Source organism: Coturnix japonica, chromosome 7 (assembly GCF_001577835.2).
Source record: "Coturnix japonica isolate 7356 chromosome 7, Coturnix japonica 2.1, whole genome shotgun sequence".
Taxonomy (NCBI): domain Eukaryota; kingdom Metazoa; phylum Chordata; class Aves; order Galliformes; family Phasianidae; genus Coturnix; species Coturnix japonica.
This window is the reverse complement of record NC_029522.1, coordinates 17,795,356-17,809,787: the sequence shown is the minus strand read 5'-3', so window position 1 is coordinate 17,809,787 and position 14,432 is coordinate 17,795,356. Positions and strand designations below refer to the sequence as shown.

General features: G+C 35.8%; 2 long non-coding RNA genes across 2 annotated transcripts in view; one reads left to right on the top strand and one right to left on the bottom strand.

Annotated features, from left to right (window-relative positions):
• Window positions 1–10,347, bottom strand: part of LOC116653683 — a 28,573-nt gene extending 18,226 nt beyond the window's left edge. The window contains exons 1-7 of the long non-coding RNA XR_004307995.1: window positions 10,260–10,347; window positions 10,048–10,143; window positions 7,724–7,839; window positions 7,151–7,377; window positions 5,775–6,499; window positions 3,454–4,379; window positions 2,287–2,431 (exon numbers count right to left, since the gene is read on the bottom strand). This is a non-coding gene — a long non-coding RNA (uncharacterized LOC116653683). The remainder of the gene's footprint in view (window positions 1–2,286; window positions 2,432–3,453; window positions 4,380–5,774; window positions 6,500–7,150; window positions 7,378–7,723; window positions 7,840–10,047; window positions 10,144–10,259) is intronic.
• Window positions 1–14,432, top strand: part of LOC107316753 — a 62,094-nt gene that overhangs the window by 15,688 nt on the left and 31,974 nt on the right. The window contains exon 6 of the long non-coding RNA XR_004307997.1: window positions 751–14,432. This exon is cut by the window's right edge and continues 15,751 nt beyond it. This is a non-coding gene — a long non-coding RNA (uncharacterized LOC107316753). The remainder of the gene's footprint in view (window positions 1–750) is intronic.

Genomic DNA, 14,432 nt, shown 5'->3' with positions numbered 1-14,432 from the left:
AAAAAAATCTCTATCTCATTTACAAAATAAAACACAACAATTACAAATGACAAGGAAATAGAATTAGCTATTTTTGCTCATGACTTCCCCATTGACTGAGCTGGTTATCACTGCACCGTGTGGCAGGTTTTCCTCAGACAACATTATTTCCATACTTCTGAAGTTTGCCATTCATTATTGGTTTGCAGTGGATTATTACAATACAAATACAAGAATTCAACGAAAGCAGCAACTTCATCCAAAATATCACATTTAAATAATGTTTCTCACTGACAAATCAAATTATTCAGATTACATATTTATAATCATTTTGACTTGATGCTTTCCCAGTACCAGTGTGAATCAAGACATAATTACATAAAAGGCTTCTGGACAGCTGTAACTATATTCAGTTGCTAAGTGTATAAAAGAAAAACATCTTTGGAGTTTCAGTTGATTATGAGACTGCAAGCATATTCTGAAAGCTTCTCAGGATGATGCTTCTTTTTCTAGGTGTTACATGAGAATCATAACCTAAGCATTAAAAACAGTCTATTGTGCGCAGCAAGGAAAGCAGAGTTATTCTGTAGGCATATTGAGGTTCTTTTGTCAGAAAAGAGCACAGGAGAAAGAGTTCCTGTGATAGATATATCATGAAGAATTATATACAAAATGCCCACTCAGCTTGCCAAAAAAAGATTATTAAAGTAGCAACTTACATTGCTTAATACATTGGCATTAAATGGCACTGAATTTATTCTTTCTCCACAGAAACATGAGGGTTCCAGTGTTCAATTAAGATATACAGATAAGTAAGTCTTTATCACTTTGCAAAAATTAACCATTTTGTCCCCATTTTACCCGATTTCAACTTCAATCTTCTTATTTGTTTCAATTTTAATCAGAAGAAAATGGAGACATTAAAAAATCAACTCATTAAATAAGCGCCCATCTTAAGCAGAGCAATAGACAAATGGCATTCTTTCCACAATACATTTCAAGTTGTATTGACAGTACTGCGGTATAGAGGAAAACTTGGGAAATAATAGTGTCCATCTAGTGATTCTCAGTCTGAACGAGGAAAGTTGGAAAGAGAATCAGTGTGAGAGGAAAAAGTAATAAATACTAGATCACATACATCCAGAAATGTGTCAGGTTCATATTTCCACTTTTGCCAAGGCCTGATTTATAATGCAAGATCTGCCACTCAATCACATGATAAAGGTAAATGCATCTATATATAAAAATGCATACCTATATCTATCGATTTATCCATCAGTGGATTTGAGATCATTGATTGCTTCATGGTTGTTATCAAAAGAAATCCAGCTAAAGGTGGACCACAGTACATTAATCATTCAAGCTCAGGTACAGATCAATATGTTGTGCAACACTTTCATCTTTTCCTTAGAAATAATGTTCAGATATCTCCCAGCCTGCCTGATGTCTGCAAAATCTCCTAAGATACTAGTAAAGATTTGTCTTGGTCCATTTTGATTTCAGTGCACAATGGACAGTATAACAATATTATCCATTGACAACACTGTATGAAGTGTTTGCTTATTATTTATGTATGGACAGCTGTGAAAGCAGTGATAAAGCTCCAGCAGCCCAAGACTGTTGTGTAGGACCACACGGTGCTCCCAAGGATGCAGGCTACATCTGATTTTATCGTGTTTGTAACTCCCGTGAGGAGTCTGGAAATTGTGAAATGATTAATAAACATGGGTTGAAGCTTGAAACTTTAAAATTCAAGTTACCTTCTTTTTCCCCACAGATACTGTGGGGAAAATCCAAGAGCACTTAAAGAGCTCCATGTATAACATTGTGTTTACTGGTACTGATAATGCCATGTGGGACCAGAGCTATTTGGCATGCCTGAAAATCAAATCCAAGGTACTGATTACCCTCAGACTCTTTAGCAGACCTGCACCTTCATGGCCTCTTCACATTAGTTGATTTGTTTTGGTGTTGTTTTTTAACATATAACAGACATGAGAGTTGAAGAAACAGCAGACAGGAAACAGGAAAATAAAACTGAAATATGCAGCTATTCTCTCATGTTAAAAAATAAATATTTGTAATGAAAAGTTATGCCATACATTTTCCCAGATTCAAGGCATTATATCAGATCAAAATGAGAATGAACCCACTTCTATTCTTTGTTACCCTCCTGGACGGAATGATTCCTTACCTTGTCAGTTTTAGTGTGCAACCTCTCACCAGGCAAGTCCCTGCCAGCACCCCATACCCATTACTTCAGATATAAGCCTCATTTCCAGACTTCTTTTTACACTTTCTACCTACCTTGGGGAGGATGCTTTCCCCAGCATTGCCTTTCAATGAGAAGCTCACTCAATTACCGTGGTGCATCTTCTTGAAATCTCCAGCATCACAGCTCAGCCCAGCAGTAGCAAACATCTGTCAGGTTCCTCTTTGAAACTCTACTGTGCTGAGAAGCCAAAGAAGCCTTTAGCTGGGAAAGTTGATCGATAGTACAGCTTTTCCCTTTTTTCGCTCTGCAACTTTTTAATCTGCTCTGTATAGTAACAGGCAGCCCCTGGTCCTGGCAATGCCTAAGGAGCGCAAATAATTCAGTAATATAAATACCAACGATACACGTAATAAACTTAACCCAGCCAAAAATAAATGCAAGAAGTGGGCAGATGGAAAGAAGGGAAGAGCTCATGAGATTTTCACATATCCGGAAGTCATTTCAAAATGTCTTGCTTTAAATTATTTGTTCTGCATGATATACTATGCGCTCGAGTAGCAACTAATCCAGTATGGATGGGTTTCATGACAAATTCACACTGAACTATTAAAAATTTTTCTATTAAAAATCATTACTGTAAATACCTCACAGTGGGCAAACTCTTTGATTTCTTAATCTTGTTACAAGTGCACTCTTAGAAAAGTCCTCTCTTGGTATTAAGTATTGATTTCAATGCTCCATTTGAAGAAGATGGATCCAAAATATGTCAAAGTGCCATATTTTCTAGAAATAATGGAGAATGTTCTTTGACTAAAATTATTCTTTCATTGCTCTGTCATTACTCTCTTTTATATGTGCCCCATGGCACCTACTGTCAAACAAATAAGGCCATTCACTCCTTCCTTAATTGTAAATTTGTAAAAGATAATTTATTTTTATTACTGTTTAAGCAAGGAGAATTTATAGCGTGTATCCCCCTCACCATCCCCAAAGCACACTTAGCCCCGAAGGTAAAATAACTTAAAATGAGTATGAAAATTGAATTAAATCAATATGTTTTTATTCTGCTCTGGATCTTTTTCCACTGTTGTACAATTAAAATTCTATGAGGAATATAATATTGAAGAAATAAATCTTTCAGTGTTTACTCAGACTAGATTCAAAGAAATAAATCATGAAGAAAAAGGTGAAGCATCTTCCAATGAGTGCGTAAGGGAAGTGGTGAATGGAACAGAACTTCTTATTCTGTCTCTAGTTACCTGGGATAAGAGGCCAGTCCCTCCAGTTGTGGTTGTCCTTGGTCTATTAGTTTGACTTTGATCCACGATTCTGAAAGAATAATTAAAAACATGAAGGTAAATGGCAAATAGAAGGGCAACAGAACTGAATGGAAAGAGATAAAATCAAATGAACTTAAATCTGTTTTCGACACATTAATTGAAGCAAATGCAGTAATTCATCTGCATCTGAATTTCATGGAGCATTCGATGTGAACCTACATGATGGTTTAAAATAACATGCTAATAATATGGGAATTAGCTAAAAATAAAAGTAATATGAAGAATAGCAAAATGTGAGGCATCAAAGGGGAAGTATCAGATGAGAGGAGTGGTTGAAACTGAGCTTGTCAAGGACTGTTTTTGTAATGACCTAGTTATAATGTGTATTATATTTTTAATAATCTATATTTACTCCACCAGCACAAAATAAGAGTACATCTGAGATCTGCTGAGGCACTGTCAGTGCTGACAGCAATCAATGTGCTAATCGGACTGTGTAAAATTACACAGCCTTGAGGAATGGGATTATAGATTTGGGGAGTAAAGTAGAAGTTAAGCAGATGCTGATCAACAGTACATACTTCTGCTGCAAAATGAGACTTTATCAGTTAAAAATGACAAAGTGATAAAGATCTGTGAACACTAGCTCAAGGAAGGTCTGCCTTATTAGCAGATTATAGGATGACACTAAGCCTTAACTTCATCAGCCATGAAGATGTCACCTTCCAGGAGATAAAGTGACAGAGAACATGGGTGATACATCCCATCATCTGCAACTCAGGCTGTGTAAAGGTGAGCTTACAAGGGATATAACAAAGATATTAGAATGATCTGAGGAATGAAGAACTCATCTGAAAAGACAGGAGGGCCTCCGTCCATTCCTCCACAGGTTTAGCTTAGGAAAGCTAAAAGCAAAGAAGATATGTTTACTGCCTGTAGAAACAGCTGACATAAACATTAAAAAAAAATAAAATAAATGCAAACACTACTTAAAATTAAAAAAATAATAATAACACTAGTAAAAATTAACATAAATGTAATCTTTCATACTGTTTTTAACCTGGAAATTAGTAAAAGTAAAAACACCTATCAAAGATGAAAGACTCTTTCATGGGCTTGCTGTTGGGGGAAAAATAAAAAGCACCACTGTAAAGTAGAAAAGAGACTGTTAGAGATGTTTATAAAAAGGATTATATCACGTGGTTGTCTGGATTTAGGGATTTAAGAAGCCTGTGTTTGCCCTGAACATCACAAGAAAGACCTATGAAATGGATGTGCTATATAATCCACCTGCTGATCAGATCACTGAATTTGTCCTAGGACTGAAAAGCCACATGTTTCTTTTTTATTTTAAAGGATCTCTACACATATGGAACATCCCAGAAAAGCACAGAACAGATAGCTGCTATCTGCAGAATGCTGAGAGTTATTGATTGTTTCATTATTGGTGAGTAAATGAGGTGATAGAATAATTTTTGTCTACAAACTACAAAATATTAATTTATTTTCTAGGAAAAAACAGTATTTGGGTTTAGAAAATGCATTTGTTTTTTTATTGCAACAAAAGCAAAATACAGAAAACATGGAGGATGGTTTTTCAGTTGTTTTGTTTTAGGAGTTTGATTGCTTATTTATGGCGAGGTTTAGAAGGCAGTGGCTGTTCAAACAATTGGCACATCTCCAATAAAATATTTCAAGAATAAGTGTACAACACTAAAACTTTCATCTCGGTAATCAAATATAATCATGACTTACATTACACAGTTTGCAATTATTGGCCTAAATATTCATTAAAGATCCACCTAAACATAAATATGCTGCACACAAGTTGGCACCAGCAGCAGCTGGGATGCTTTGTTTCAGTCCTTAGAGGTCATAGGCTTAATCACTGCATTCCTGTTTCCACTGTTGCAGATTAACTTGATTTACAGGAATTCTGTTTATATACACAATATGACATTGTCCAGCAATTTACAGCTGAGAGGTGGTTGTATGGGCCATGATTAAAAGGGTAGCACTATAGGAATGTCTTGCCCATATCTCCATGGACTTCATTCAAATAAGCTGAATGAATAATTCTTATCAATAAAAGTATTTAACAACTGTGAATAAAAGAGACTTTACAAACTGCAGAAAAATGTCAGCCATGGAGCACTATGGATTCAGTTTTAGGGCTGATTCAGTGATTACCATGGCCAAGCAGTGGCGCCAGGTAAGACCAAACAGAACACACTATTCTTGTGCAGGTGATTACCTTCCATTATTATATGATGAAAAGCAGAATTGCTCTCAGTTCTTACCTACTGGTTTACTGTGAATTCAAAGAAATTGCTTCACCTTTTCATTATTTTTCTTCTGTCTGTATGAAATGAAATTAAAGTTATAATTTACAATTGTCTAGCTGAGCCAATGAAGAGCAGTGAAATCACCGGTGCAATTATTTTCAACAGAGCTGTGTCAGATGTCCCACATTTTATTTATTTTCCTAAGCATCAACAAAATCCCCCTTTCTGACATAGCTGCTCTTTAATCAGAATAATCCCAATTATGTTGTCCATGGAATGGAGCAACAGAGATCTAAACTCTTTTTTTTTTTTTTTTTTTTCCCCCAATAAAGCAACTCATCTTCACATCATTATAAGCTGACATTCCAAAATAGACTGCATAGAATTTTGAGGGTTGAAAGATATCATTCCAGTGTGAAGCATTTTCATATTGTAATTTATCCCATTAAAAATCCTGTTATTAAAAATAATCGGAAAAAGGAATAAATAAATAAATCAAGCACATGCTTTCCACTTACCTTGCCAGTAGACAGTATATAAATAATCAAGTTTTAAACTTATAGTTTCTTAGCAATTCTGAACAGACCTAAAATGCCAAAACAGGTAATTCTTAGGAATAACCAGAACAGCAACTTCAAAACAGTGACGTTATTGCCGACAGTCACAGAGCATGGAGTTGAGATGAACTCTGAAGTCTGTTCGCTGTAACAGTGCACTTGACATCTTTTTCCCCTGTAAATCTGGCAATAGGATATATTACATTACTTACTAAAGTTTATAGAAACAGGCAGAATGAAGGAGAATTTATCACAAAACCTTATATAACAAGCCTTAAAGAATTCACGATTTCACTAGTAAATTGCTGTTTCAGTGGAAGTATCTCAGACCTCTGAGAAATTTAAATAGCACAGATTTCTGAGGGGCTCATAATGCCTTCAGACACTTAGACTGATAAGTGTATAAGCCAATAGTTTAAAATCAGATAATCAGCTGTTGACTTCAAATAAGACACCAAGTGCAGGCTGGCTTTTACTGTGGCATATAGCAGCAGTATTTCCAAGAACAAGCAGTTCTTGTAGGATCAGTATTTTCAGCCTTCATTTCACTTGCTTCTCGTTGCTCAACAGTATTCATTCCATCCTCCATTACCTGCTAATATTCAGCACCTCTCTGGACAAGTCCAGGATGCAAAATGAGCGGGGACTTCATTATGGCATTAGCTGGAAAATTTACTTATCAAAAATCAAATCAACAAAAAAGACAAAGAAAGGTCATCTACTCTGTTTGGGAAGGACTGCTATAAATGTTAAATGACGAGAACTTTTGTCTACAAGCATAACTTATTTATTTTTACATTAAAATCAACTGCATATAATTGACTATCAACGCACCTATTTGGATCAGTAGCCCCTTCCACACTAAATTACAGAGGACAACTGCCAGCCTGGCAATCTGCAATCTTTAACGTTTCACTGTTTTTTAATTTCTCTATTTTAACAGGTGACAGCAATCTCAAATCAATACAAAGAGATGCTTTTCTCCTAATCATCAATCCTCTTCATGTATCAGTAGCCAGGTGTCACAACAGCCAGTGAGGCAGGTCGGACATGGGAAGCTGCTGGAAAAAGAAGAGAGAATTATGAACAACTTAGTAAAGATCACAGAGCAGATTGGAATATCCTTCCTTGCACTTGCTTTCTTTGTTGTGAACAAGCACAGTGTAACAAACACTGTTCTGGATTAACAATTTAAATAATAATAATAATAATAAATGAAGAGCTCAGTTAAAAATTGAGTTCCTTATTTTATTTTTATTTTTAAAATGGCGATTCTTTTTATTCAGTAAACGCAAGTAAAATCTGAAAAGCATGAGTTGGAGTTGGACACCCACAGATTTGTTGATATCTGGCTACTTGTATGCATTCATACCTTAGAAATTAGCAAAGTATTTTATTAATGCTTACCTTTAGAAGACAGGAACTTTAAAAGACTTAAACAACTGTGATTCCTATTTCCACACCTTTCCCAGCTGGAATTTTTATGAAGGTTACAACCAAAATAACCCTCTTTCTTGAAGCATCTGACAAAAACAGAAGCAGATTGATTGATGTAATGGACACATTAATGACAGATCATTAATTGCTCTCACTTCATATTAATTACTATATAATATACAGTCAGATATGCTTTGATATTAAAACATTGTGGAGAAAATTCAAAACTTATTAACTCTTTCTCATCTTTCATCTTGAAATCAATATATTTCAAATTCCAACTAACAGCTTTTACAATCATCGTTTAAAGAAAATACATTTAGGTTGCTCTTCTTTTGTCTAAGATCTTACTTTCTTGAAGGACACGCACTTTTTTCTTCTACTTTCTTATTTTTCTTTCCTTCTTTCAACTCTCCATTAAAAGCTGACTTTTTTCCCGTTTCTCCAAATATGAAAATTTTAACTATATGAAAGTTTTAACTATGTTTTACTATCTTATTTTTAGTGTATTTCACTGATTCATAATGCTGTAATCTTCTTCTTTTTCTCCTTCCAGTATCTGGCAGTACTCCTCTTCCTTCATCTATCAAAGCAGCCTGAATTATTGAGGCTCTCTTTCAAATTTTGCCTTTTTTTCTGTCAGACCTAGTTTTTGTTGCCAATGTTTGTTGTTTTTTTCCCCCCCCCCCACTGTTTCCAGCTGGACAGGGTTACAGATCAACAGTTATTAACTTGGTACAAGTCTGAAAGTGAATTAGCAACCATTGCTTTTTTGCACTAAAGAACCTGTTGTTCTGATTGGTCTCATTAAGTCTTAAATCTTTTTGCACATCAGATTTTTGGAAGGGAAGTGATTAAAAAAAAACTTCCCTCATACTCAGCTGGGATCTTTCTTCAGATGTTTGGCATCCGTATTACTGATGTAGGAAACTAAAAGGTAACTTATTCTTCCAGCAGACATTAAAATTAACTCTCTTTTATTGCTCTAGTTGGAGAATGTCTCTCCAAAAAGTCTTAAGACTTTCAACAAGTAATCTCAAGCAGCTCAAATAAACAAAACATACTCTTTCCACACCAGTCACTTCTGTTGGTATTATCACAATTGCACTGAGAAGTCTGTTCCAGCCCAAGGTTATTGCCAAGCATGTTATAGAGCAAGCACAGAAGGAAGTCTGAAGAGAGGGATTATAGTTCTATTGTTAGCAAATTGCATTTCCTGGTACCATTAAAAATAATTTATCTATCATTTTTTGTTCTCAGCAATTGCCAGATGAGATGAGCATCTCATCTTTATGAGGTGCTCACTAGGAGTACTGCCTTACAATCATGCCCAAGGCCATTTCAATACCACATAAAGAGCAATGTTACACAAGGTGTTCAACCCAGAATTGCAGGTAATGAGCACTTAATAAATCCACTTCTTTTTTATAGTGAAAAGGCTTAATGAAAGAAATTAAGTTTCTTAAAACCAGACAATGGTCCAGCGGTTTGGTTGAGCAGGACAAATGATGGTCAAACACCATTTTAGCACTCCAATTGAGGCTGCTGTAAAATACAGCTCCTGAGATGCACAAGATCTGGTTCAGTGTCACTGCTGTTATGCCCAAAAGGAAACTCCGTGGAGAAGAAAACAGTACCAAAGAGCCTTTCAGAATTCAAGAATTGGGCCTCTAAAATAGTTTTGTATAGAATTATAAATCCAAACACTTTTTTTAATATCACAGTGTTTTTTGAGCTTTACTGGAACAGCCAGATCTAATCTATGCACTCACACATACGTGACATATAGGTTAAATTAACTGAAATTATTCAGTTGATCAAGCAAAAATTTTGTCCAAAAAATGAAATAAAAACCCCAGAGGGTAAAAACACAGCAAGAGCATTGGAAAGGGTACCTGGAAATTTTAGCCACAGAAATAAATGTACATCTTTGTTTTGACAGTTCCATTGATGGCAAAATCTGATTGCTAAAAATTATTGTAAAGCAGACTAACTGGAATGAAAAGTGAGATTTCTGACTGATTTACTAGCTGCTTAAAAGAGTAGAAAATGCTGACTGCTATGATAAAGCTCTGCTAACCATTTTTGTACAGTTCTCCCAGATGGCAGTACACATATTCTAGTTTAATAGCTGGAAAATGTATGTAGTAACTATCAGTTACTATCAGTTATTCTCTAAAACAGATTTTTAGGGCTTTACCTATCATTTTAAAAAGATACGTCTGAGGATTCTTCACTATGATTTCCAAATGAAGCACTTCATCAAAGCCATAACATTGTTCTAGCTTACTCACATCTGTTCAGGGCCAGTCCTATCCTCCATCTCCTATGCTTCTCTATTCACTGCAGGACAAATTCATGTATCTTTCTAGCACAGACAAACAGTTTCTCTGCAATACAGGAATGAAAATGGGATGTTAAAAACATCATCTTCAGATAATTAGATAATAAAACAGCTAATTCATAACAAAATACAGTAGTAAGATTGATACTAGTTTGTGTTTACCCCTAGAACCAGAAGCAATTTCTACTGGTTCCTCCATAATTTAAAGCACACTGTTTTAAAGCTGTATCAGTCCTGACATGGATTTTGGATGGATTCCATAACAAGCAAAAATGCATCTTTGAACTTGCAGGTGTTAAGATCACATCTTAAGAGCTGCTCAGATGGCATCGGAGAACAAGGCTGGCCTCTTCAATATGCCGCTGCATCAGCCCATTATAGATGCCAACACAAAATCGGTTTGAGTTTTTTTGTTAGTAAACATCAAATAAGACATTTGTGGAGACAGTATGCAATAACTCTGTCACTGTAGTTAATGCAGTTCCCATCCAGCTCACGGTGTTTTTACGACCGTATTCTGCTCCAGTAATGAAAAAGAGTGGGTCCATAAAAGAGACAAAGCCAGGTCTGAAAGGCTGAAAAGCAGAACCGTAAAGAAAGTAAAGAGCTGTCAAAAACAAGTCCCTTCAGCAAACTGCACCAATGCAATATGATGCCTGCACCATCTACAATGTATACGTACTATGCACAATGTATATACATCATGTACAGAATATAGACCATATTCAGTATCAACATGGCAAGATTCCTTGCTTTGAACTTGACCCTCTCTACAGTGAGCTCAGCTAAGCTCCACAGTGAGCTCAGTGAAGTTTTACTCTTGACTTCAGTGAGGAAGGAGTTGGTTATTTCTCTGGATTGGTAACAGCAGCCAAAAGAGGTGATTCCAGTCAAAACAGGGGATTATCTCACCATACCAAACAGTGGTGCAGTCTCAGCTTGAATACTGGATGCAGTTTTGGAATCCACAAAATAAAAAGGTTGAGAATATGCCTGAAAGCATCCAAAGGAGGGAAGCAAAGCTAGTAGAAGGGTTGGAAGGCTGTTTCCCATAAAATAAAATTTGATTGAAAAAACAAAAAACAAAAAACAGGATTTGGAAGCATTTCAGCAATGTTTATATTTTCATATGTTAGAGCAGCACTGGAAAATAGAACCTTGAATATGTTTCAAAGTCTATTCTGATAACGTAAAACAGAAGTGATTTTAGTCTACATTTGGAGATATTTTGGCACTCAGATTCTGTAGAGCTGATTTTCCTTAACTGTTCTCTAATTAATTTAACAAAAATTTCTTGCTCATTCTCTTATTCTATACAACTTTTTATTATTATTAGTAGTAAAGCAGTGCTTTTTATCTCTACACATGCCTGTGTAGTAGAAATGTGTTATTTAGAATTATAGTTCTTTGCCTTATAGCCTTTTTATTTTATGTTACATGGTAACTGCTTCAGAGAAATGGTAACTAGATGATAATGTATCACACATCATTATAATGTCCTCTGATAATTACAATACTCATGCTTTTTTAATTAAAAGCAAATAATCCAGTCTAATAGTCAGATAAGTCTATAGATTCATTTCAGGAATCTAAGGCGAGCTTTAAGCCAAAACGATATTTTGTAAGTATCAGGTGCTAAAAACCACTTCTATAAAACAAGAAATAAATGACTTGCTAGTATATAATTTATGAAGAAAATAAGCTAAAACAAATGAGTTCTCTTATCCCATTTTGCTTTGTCAGCAACATTATGGGATGAGAGCACAGCTACCATTTATGAAAAGCACAGCCTCTGAAAATACATTTGATGTCTTTTGATTTTAAACTCTCACCCCAGATCATGCGTAATTCTTTGAGCAATCACTGTTTTTACATCAATAAAAAAACAGATATAAGATTTTATGTATGCCATTTTGACTTATGGATGGCGCAATAAGATCAGTTGAGCCTTACCACATACTTTATTGTCTGCTTTGAAATGAATATCTGCATAATTGGGAAAGCAAAAATCTTTGGTAAAAGAATTTATGAATTGAATAAAACTCTCTTCTGCAACATGGATTTCTATGAGGTGAGTTTTTTTTTTTCTTCTTTTCAGTTGAAAAGTATCAAGAGTTATGATGCGTATCCATATGTATTTCTTCCAAGAAGTGTTCCTTCTTTTTGTATTTAATACTGAAACTTTCTCTTGACTCCATTTTACTAAGCACTCAGTATTTAAAAATAGACTGCATCTCTTGTAGTCTGATACTTGCCCTTGTCATGCCCTTTAACTGTTTCATTGCCAGATTTGGGGAGCTTGCTTAAGCAGGTAGGTAGGATTATATGGTCTCCAGACGTACCGTATCACTTTCTATAGCTACTTACCTGAAGGGAGGCTGTATTAAGGTGAGGACAGCTTCTTCTCTCATAAAACAGCAATAGGACCAGGGTGAATGGCCTGAATATGAACAAGGAGAGATTCAGGTTGGACCTTAGGAAATACTTCTTCCCTGAAAGTGTCACCAGACTCTGGCACAGGCTGCCCCAGGAGGTGGTGGAGTCACCATCCCTGGAAGTGTTCAAGAAACATTTAGACGTACTGATAGACATGGTTTAGAGGGAAATTTTGGTGGCAGGTTGACAGTTGGACTGAATGAGCTTATAGGTCTTTTCCAACCTTGGTGTCTCTATGATTCTTTGGTCATATATAAAGCTACTACAAAGCACTTGTGTTAACCTCTTGTTAATAGGTTAACAAGTTAACTTGTTAACCTATTTCAGGGTTGTTTTCAAGATTCTTCTTTGAGGGCATTTACCATATTTATCCACATCACGAATCTTCATATATCAAGAATCACTAATCATTGAATCACAGAAACATTTGAATTGGAAGAGATCTTTAAAGGCCATCTGGTCCAATTCCCCTGCAATGTACAGCTGAATCAGACCTGTACAGCCTGACCTTGAGTGTCTCCAGGGACAGGACATCCACCACCACCTCTCTCAGCAACCAGTTCTACTGCCTCACCCACCCTCACTGTAAAAAACTTCTTCCTTATATACGATCTAAGTATTTTTGTAGACATGACCCTCATCTTGCTCATGCTTAGTTCTGCTCTGTGCAGCACAGCCTTGCATAAGTATTACCCACAAGCACTGGCTGAAGATGAATAGCATGGTTCAGCATAGTACCAGGGTCTTCCTGTAGCTCTCGGTGCTGCCCAAGGAATCAAGATCAGTCAGTTCTGCCTCAAATTTCATAAATTAGTGAAGCATTCCTTTCTGAAATTCTGTGATGGAGCATGTAATTATCACCAAAATCCACATCAAATACCCAATATCTCAAGTAATTACTGCAGTACCCAGTAGCTGCTGCCTCATCTAGAATACTTACTTAGAGAAAAAACATTTAAAGAAAGAAAAACTTTAAAAAAATTAAAGGGTTGTTAAGGTTTTGATGCAACATCCACAAAGTAGCAGATGTGCAAATGATAGTGAAATGAGAGATGCTGAGAGGGGTGCAGAGGGACACTGGCAGCTTCCAGAAAGCTACCTTCCCTTCTTTTGCTTTCCAGTTCTTATGTAAGGGAAAGATAATTATTCAATGTGCATCCTCTTCAGACCTTACATTTCTATAATTAAGCAAGAACAATAACCCGGAAGAAAGCGATGTAACCCTATTATCTCCTAATTTGTTAATGTTGTTAAATTTTTGGCAAAGGGTATCTACCTGCTCTTTGTCAACTGTGTACTGTAGCTAATTAACTCAGGTAAAATAGGGACAGCCCCACAGGCACGTGGCCTTCAACCTCATGTCAGGTGCAATGATCCTTTTCCTCATTTAAATAAAAAAAATAAATCACAGAGTCTTAATGTCCTGCTCATCTGTATGGAATTGGAAGAAACTCCAGTGAAATGGGCCTCTGAGCCATTTCAAGTCATGTTATTCAATAAAGTGGCGTTTTAGCAGTTTCATCTTTACACTGGTATTAAAGCTTTAGGATTAGCAAAGCCTATCCTTAAAAACAAAAATAAAAGCAAAAAGGGAACAAGTGATGTCCTTCCAGCTTCATGGCAACAGTGCAAAGTTTTTCAGGGCAAAATACAGTTATAAGAACTGAGAATTTTCTTTTGACAGGATTTTAAAATTTCACCCCATACCAAAAATGTCACTTTTTCATTTAAATCACTGCCTTAAGTGTTTACAAACCGGCAGATATAGATTTATTCAATTGCAGAATGAAGAATGTAGAAATTTAATATATTACTTTATGTTTAAATATTAAATGGATTAATGAGATGGCACCATCTACCCTTCTCCTGTATGCAAAAAAAACAACCATTTTGAGCAGA